A 7,472-nucleotide genomic window follows, 5' to 3' on the forward strand; every position below is an offset into this window, starting at 1 on the left:
GTCTTTTTCTATAATTAAAGATAATAAGGTGGTAGTGTTTGTTACAGAATGTTCACTGTTTTATGAATTTAAATCCAATATCTTCTTGCTGGGATTTTTCTTGTCCTGCATTTCTGAATTTCTTCATATAGTCGCCTTGGGCTGAATGATGTGGCCCAAAATATAATTATAAATATTACATTATTATTCATTTTAAGTTTAAAAACTGATTTTTGATCTTGACTGAAGGTTGTGGTTTTAAACTCTCTATGGGCAGAGAATGTCAAACTCATTTTACAAATCTGATCAGTAGATCAATTATGTGTTATTCCTGCTTTAAGTCTTTAAAATAATATGGTGAGTATCAAATGAGAAATGTGAGATTTGGCACAAAAGTTAGTGCAAAAGTAAAAATAAACAAAAAAACACAACAACAGCAACAACAACAGCAGCAACAACAACAATAACAATAATAACAATATTAATAACATTAATAATACTGTTTGACTGCTTTTTGTTTTGTTATCACTCCTGTGGACATGACAGGTGACAGGTGTGTTGCTCCTGCGCAGGCGCATTAGTGTGACGTCTCATTAGCTTAGCAGTGATGCTAACACGTCGCTAGCCGCGGTGTTCAGGGTTCACGCTCGTTCACCGACGTGTTGACGGGACGAGCTTCATCCCGACATGGATGAGGGAGGTTAACACAGAGGTGAGTGTTGTCAAACCGCCTGTGGGCTGAAATCTTGTAATGGTTACCTGTCTGCCAACAGTAATGTGGCGTCTGTAACTGGGACGTTTCCCCTGAGGAAGATGTTCATAACAATAAGTGACACAACTTCTAATTGTCATGTTTTATATTTCGGGAAAATTTAGATAATTGTTAAACTGTAAAGTAAAAAATATACCACAGAAGGAATATGAGCATTAAAACCACTCATCAACATACTGATAAATGACTAAATGACTAAATGAGGAGTGTCACGTGGGGTCAAGGTGGGTTAGTAGTTAAAGCTGTAACCAGACAAATATATATTTTGACCAACCAATGTTTAAACTAAGACATTATATTATGCAGAACATGCTTAAATGTAAATAAAGAAACTTGTCGTAATGGTTGGCTTCGAACTCGCATCATTAAAGAAAGATAAACTTGCTATTTGGGAGTCTTGGAGATGTACCTGATTTTACTGCTTTTTTATATTTAACTATTTCATTATCTAAATAAATCCCAATTGCAGTTATGAGGTAAAGTATGTATATGGTATTGGGATATTTTTTTATTAATATTAGAGACATTTTCCGGGGCAGGATGTCTGGACCCAAGGCTCAATTAACAACCCAGGGACCTCCAGGGGCCCCTAAAGCCAAAATCTACACCTCATTATACGGCCCTGCTTAATTTCATGTTTTCCAAATTTGTACAGGGTCCAACAAGTCTTGATGGAGAAGGAGCCTCTGTCAAAATCTTGTTTTAAGACCTCAACGATTCCAGTTGATATCGTGCTCATTTGTTGTATTTGTTTTAGTTTGTGAGGCTGCATCAAATGATTGATTTCAGACGAGTGTTAATGATTCATGGGAAGCTGTAGGAGGCTGGCACTGGTTTCCCTAATATACTGTAGTTTGTTTGGAGTGAGTCCTCCGGTTAAACCAAACCTCAACAGCAGAGGTGGTGAGTGCAGAGTTAACATGACTCACAGAGTCACACTAGCAGCGTTCGTGGGAAATAAGCCAACGCATCCTTGAAGTGAATAAGAAAATCAACAGATTGAAGTCTATGTAGTGAAGCATGGACCCCTGATCCATAGAAAGAGCAGACACACACATGAGAGTATAGTTACACAGATGCTTATCAGTAACCACTGACAGTTGCTGGAGTGCAGAAGGGCCAAGCAGCCAAGTAAGGCCTTGATAATGTGAGGCTGGAAAGCTTCTTGATTTATGCAGTGGGCTAGATGGTCCAAATGTATCCTCCTGAATTATTTATTAGACATGCACAGCATCACTCTGCCTTCTGAATGCAATAGTGGTTGGTGGACAGAACATTATGCATTGCATTGCATAATGCAGGGCTGTCACATACTAATGGAGGATGGCAGTGTGATTATTTGCATCATTTCCATAAGAACATAATTTTGCAAATTCTGTACATCTAAGATTAAAGCGTTTGAGAAAACACCCCATCCTGAGGGGATGTTTGCTTCTGCTGTGCTGGCAGAAGCTGTCAGACAACCCACTGCATTAAAATAGACTTATGTATATTGATGTCTTGTCAAAGTGTAGTTATGTTCACTTACACATCAGCTTCCGTTGCTCTGAGGGAGTTCTAACCGAGTGAGTTACTCAGCTAGAGCTGACCACACATTGTGCCGTCAGGATAATATCGTCATTACAGTAGCAGAGTGTGTTTCCGCCTATTTTGTCGGATGTGCCGCTGTGTTCAAAACAAGTTTACAACAAGTGGAACTGTAAATTACTTTTCAGCTACTCTACTAAACTTCTACTGTGAGCATAAAACTATTTTATCTAACTGATTCACAGCTCATATGGAAAGGAAAATGGTTGGTTTGCTCCAAAAAACCCACATTTGCCAACATTGAACTTGAACTTTACTTCTTTTCCGAACATTGCCACAACTAACTCACACAAATCCACATAAATCTATTAGTAATGTGACTCTTGTGACACCTGTATGTGTAGTACTGATACTAAAATTATATTACAACAATATTTCCTACTGGTACGAGGTAAACTCTCTTGAGTTCGCCGTTTAGGAAACATTCAAAAAATAAATACACACAATGTTTTCTTTTCACAGATCTCCAGAGGGGCACTATCCTGTCAAGTTGTACACCGGTTGCTCAGAGTGTGGCAGAGGCCCGGGGCAGAGCAATTACAGGTAGGAACATTTCATTTTTTATTGATGTGAACACCTGTTTCCCGAAACTGGAACTCCTGTTCAGCTTGACTCCTGTCAAAGAGGAAGTTTACTGGTGCATTTCTTTTGTCCCCAGTAGAGGGCACTGTGGGTATTCATTAATGCCAGACCATGTCTTGTGCGTGTGTGCGTGACCCCCAGTGATTGTTTGAGCAAAGCTGTGTTGTATTTGGTTGACTTTGTGGCACTTAAAGTAAATAAGCTGCAGGCTAGAATTAGAGGCTTTTCCTTTACTTACTTGTAGTGTTCCTTCTGCACCTGTAAGGACGGCAAAACACACCACATTACAGTACGTCACATTTCATATTGATTATACAATACACAAATCTTTGCTGCGGATTAAATAGTTGAGATCCCCCTGTTAGATGCAGATGCATGCCTGAGCCTAAAAGCAGGTGTTGGTGTAGGCTCTGATATATTCATGAGGAGACTACATAGAGTCTTATCACTGGATTTTGATTCAGACACATAAACCTAGTTTAAGTATCTCATGACTCATGCTCCTGCATTTCCTCAAGGATGGGCAGTGGTGTAGCATGCAAGCACAGATACAAATATATATATATATATATATATATATATATTCTCAAATGAGTTTGAACCTTTTTATGAAACTTAAAATTTAACAATATAACTACTCTGATGCAAATGAGAATAAAAAAAAATAATATTTGAAATCTTGCAGGTGAGACTCCATTCCACCCCCCTTCCATCACTCTCTATGCTGTCTGTTTGAATGAGAAACAGGCAGAGGCATATTAATGGATCTCTTGGATCCTTTGTGCAGAGTAATTTCTGATTTATCTTTCTCTTTTAGGCAGCTTTTACTGCCTTTTATCTGCACCCTTCCACCCCTTACTCTTCTCCCAATGCACAGGATTTTATGCAAACTTATTTTTTATTATTATTGGTGTCCCCACTAGTTTCCCTATCAATCTTTTTCAATGTATATAATCCCACCATAATTATTGAAATACAGTTTTGCCGTCTATATTAAATGCTCTCGCCGAGGCTTAATGATAACAAAAATGTCATTTTGATGGGGCCAGTCGTGCAGAATCTGTCATGGCTTTGCAAAACATCTTTATAAAACACTACAAATTATCAGCAGGCAATAATGAGACATTGGATTTACTTGGCACATTTCATTTAAATGAAATGGGGTTTATCTGCGTGATATGTTGTTTGTGGCTAAACTGACATTGCTATCAATTGTCCTTGTTACTGCAATTAAGTCTTGTAATGGAAAAATATTTACCTTCGAAAGCCGGTTCATTCTGCATCTCTATAGGAGAAGCACTTTAGAATGGATATCAGATGATTGGCAAGAAAGAAATGCATCATATTGGATATACTAATTTGCCACATAATACTAAGATAACAAGTCTCTTAAATTGGTAGCAATCATTTATTTAGTCTTTATACAAATATAAGTATTTTAAATAGTGTTAGTACGTCAATTTTCTGGGTTGAATACATTACAGTATACTGCCCTTATATTTTCTCATTACACAGACTTTTTATGAGGGAGCTGGCAGGATAAAGTCGCTTTAATGTCCAGTTCAACTGATTTGGACATTTGCATTCACACATACGGCTCCTCTGGGTAATGGCTAGAGAAGTTCAGGGCTGCAGTGCAGACAGTCTTGGCCGCGCTTTTCCATAAAAGATAAAGTTGCTGAATTTGTGGCTATAGGTACTTTTTTTAAAAAGGGTAAACAAGGCGGTGTTGGGGAGTGGAGTTCAACTGAAGAACTGTTTGCGCCAGTTTATTTTGAAAGAGCAATGGCCAATGGGGAAACTCCCAAAGCTTTCCTGGCTCACCAATGGTGCAAATTCAGTAACTTTTCCGTGCATCTCATCTTTGAAACGACTTCAGTTGGACCAAGCGCACTGACAAAACCCTGCACTTTGCCAAGAACAGAACATGACTTAGTAGAGTACTTTGCTAAATGCTGCAAGCCCTTGAAACATTGATTTGTGTGCATGTGTGCGCATGTGTGCGGAATTAGTTTCAAGCGCTATTTTGAAGGCAGTGTGTTATAAGCAGAGAAGGTGAAAGCGTGGCACTCCTGACTCCTCTGGGAGCCATTACTGGCATCGCTGATGCAGGAAATAGATTCAATGTAGAAAATAATACCCTTGAATAATTAATTAGATGAGTTTTAAATCAACCCACTGACTGCAATAAGGGGAGCTGGTAAAATCCAAAGTGTTCCTAAAGAATGCCGTGCGATGCTTGTGAAACTTAAACTGATCAATAATAAGCTGAGGGCGTGTTGTTAAAGTTAATGATATACTTTAAAGTCTATAACTTATGTTCCTGCTCCATTTGTTCTTAACACCTCAGTGATTTATCAAAGTTGGCAACCAGGCCTATGGAGATTCAACTAAAATGTTGTTTTTTAGTTAAATACCTAACCTAACCATAAACTCTGATTTAAAATAGTATGTTTTTCAATATTACAAAGTGCACATTTTACTTTCCCCCTCATTATGAAAGGTTCAATCTTCCATTTAATAACCAGCATGTTATCATAAACATGATGGGCCATGGAGAACTCTGATTCACTGATATGAAGAAAGAAAACCTCTCCCACAGAGTCATAAAAGAATAGTGGTGCCTCACTGGGATCTCTCCCCTCTAAGGGAATCACTTAATTATCACAATATGTTTAATCTTGACAATTGTTATCTTCATCTTAAGTCTGAGCTAATGAGTTAGCTGCGTCACTTAACCTAACTTTGGCCTTCGATCCGAGAGGACAATAACAACAATGTAGCTTCTCACCGGTCTTTGTTTTTCAATTCAGATGAAGGTAAACCCACATTAAACAGGCACGTGTTGTCATGAATAGCCATTTCCTGTACACTATCATAGACAGAGACCAAACAAGCACATTTCAGATGGATGAAACAATTTAAGCAGAGTTTCCGTTGGTGTGCTTTGTCAGCGGCGTAAAGACAAAGCACACAAGAAGAATATGAGCCCAGCAGCAGGGCAATATACTCACAGTTCACTCATTGTACTTTCTAGTGTTTATTGACTCAATGTCAGAATTGGCCTTTTTCACACCAGACATTTCTTAGTAGGAAAAGCTTAGTTTGTTTTACTCATAACTTCAACGATGGCTCCATTCTCTTCAATTGTCCCAGCACATAATATAATGGTATCCCAGTGGGCCCCCATTCACAATACCAGGAACATGAAACTGTGAATGCTAAACTGAATTCATCCTTTATTTAGATATTTTTTTTTGCTAATGTAACCAATCTAAATGTGTTCTGTATTATAGACCCACACACACAATGTCAAATGGAGTATTTCTACAATCACCAAGGGAGCTCAAAACATTGCAACATGAGAAGCGTAACCAATGTAGAAAACATTCACCATTTTGAAAAAACATAAAGAAACGTGCTGCAAATACAGGAACAGTGGCATTCATACAGGATATAATGTGATGTGTTACAACAAAAAACGTTGTCTTCTACAGGGAGTCTGATTACACAAGAGATACAGTAATTCAATTATGAAATTAATTAGTTTTTTTTAATGGCAAATATTAAGGCTATCCAATAATACAATTTACGAATAAAATCTAGTAGATGTATAATTAAGAAGTGTAAGTAACTTTTCTACCCCTTCATCAGTTTTGTTGAGCATTGAGGAAAACACTTAACATTCAGTACCTTATGAAGCCTCAGGAAGAAGTAGCTAGATATCTACACCTAAATTTAATTTAGATTTTTAGATTTTACCCAAATAGCTCAAATGAATCTCGACAAACGATCAGTCTGTGTTGGATCAGGGAGAGACTTCAGATTGCTATTGACTTTCAAGGTCAAGCAGAATCACTAAATCCCCATTGGAGACGTTGGTGCTTTATTACTCTGTTCATCAGAGACGTTTCTCCTGAGAGTAACTTTGAGTTTCTCCTTTTTTTGATGTCATCTTTGCAAAAACCAGGTCCTGCTGATCAGGGACAGAAGTCCAGCGGGGTTGGTGATTGAATGAGAAACAACTGGACTTCTTTTCTAACCAGCAGCTTGAGAAAACAGTTGCAATCAATGCGAGATGTCTTTGTTGAAAATTGAATGGTGAGCAAGTCATGGTACGTATATTAATGACTTATGAGAATTGTCAGTGTCCTGTGAGGCGGACACATCTACTCATACACTATCAGGGTTTAGTGCCTCATGTGAAAGTGGTGAACAAAATGCTATTGATGACAATTTACAATAAACATTAAAAATAGAGATTGTCTGTCTCCAACATGAACCAAAGCATTTGTCCAATGTAAATACAAATCTAATCTGTGTGTGCAAGTACATTTCTTCAGTTTTTATGAGTCTCCTCTGGAAACAGCTGCGGCCGGAGGAATTATGCTGTCAGGTCGTCCGTCTGTCCACTAGTCCCACTCTTGTGAATACGATATCTCAGTTAACGCCTTAGGGGAATTTCTTCAAATTTGGTTCAAACTATCACTTGGACCCAAGGCTGAAGACGTTCGATTCTGGTGGTCAAGGTCACTGTGACCTCACAATACAT

At 38.2% G+C, this 7,472-nt stretch overlaps 1 long non-coding RNA gene across 1 annotated transcript; it reads left to right on the forward strand.

Annotated features, from left to right (window-relative positions):
• Positions 1 to 581: 581 nt before the first annotated feature.
• Positions 582 to 7,178, forward strand: LOC118120301. The gene is made up of 3 exons (XR_004698200.1): positions 582 to 691; positions 2,801 to 2,881; positions 6,891 to 7,178. It is a non-coding gene; the product is annotated as an uncharacterized LOC118120301 (long non-coding RNA).
• Positions 7,179 to 7,472: the final 294 nt, after the last annotated feature.

The sequence above is a fragment of the Hippoglossus stenolepis genome, chromosome 13 (genome assembly GCF_022539355.2).
Source record: "Hippoglossus stenolepis isolate QCI-W04-F060 chromosome 13, HSTE1.2, whole genome shotgun sequence".
Lineage (NCBI taxonomy): Eukaryota > Metazoa > Chordata > Actinopteri > Pleuronectiformes > Pleuronectidae > Hippoglossus > Hippoglossus stenolepis.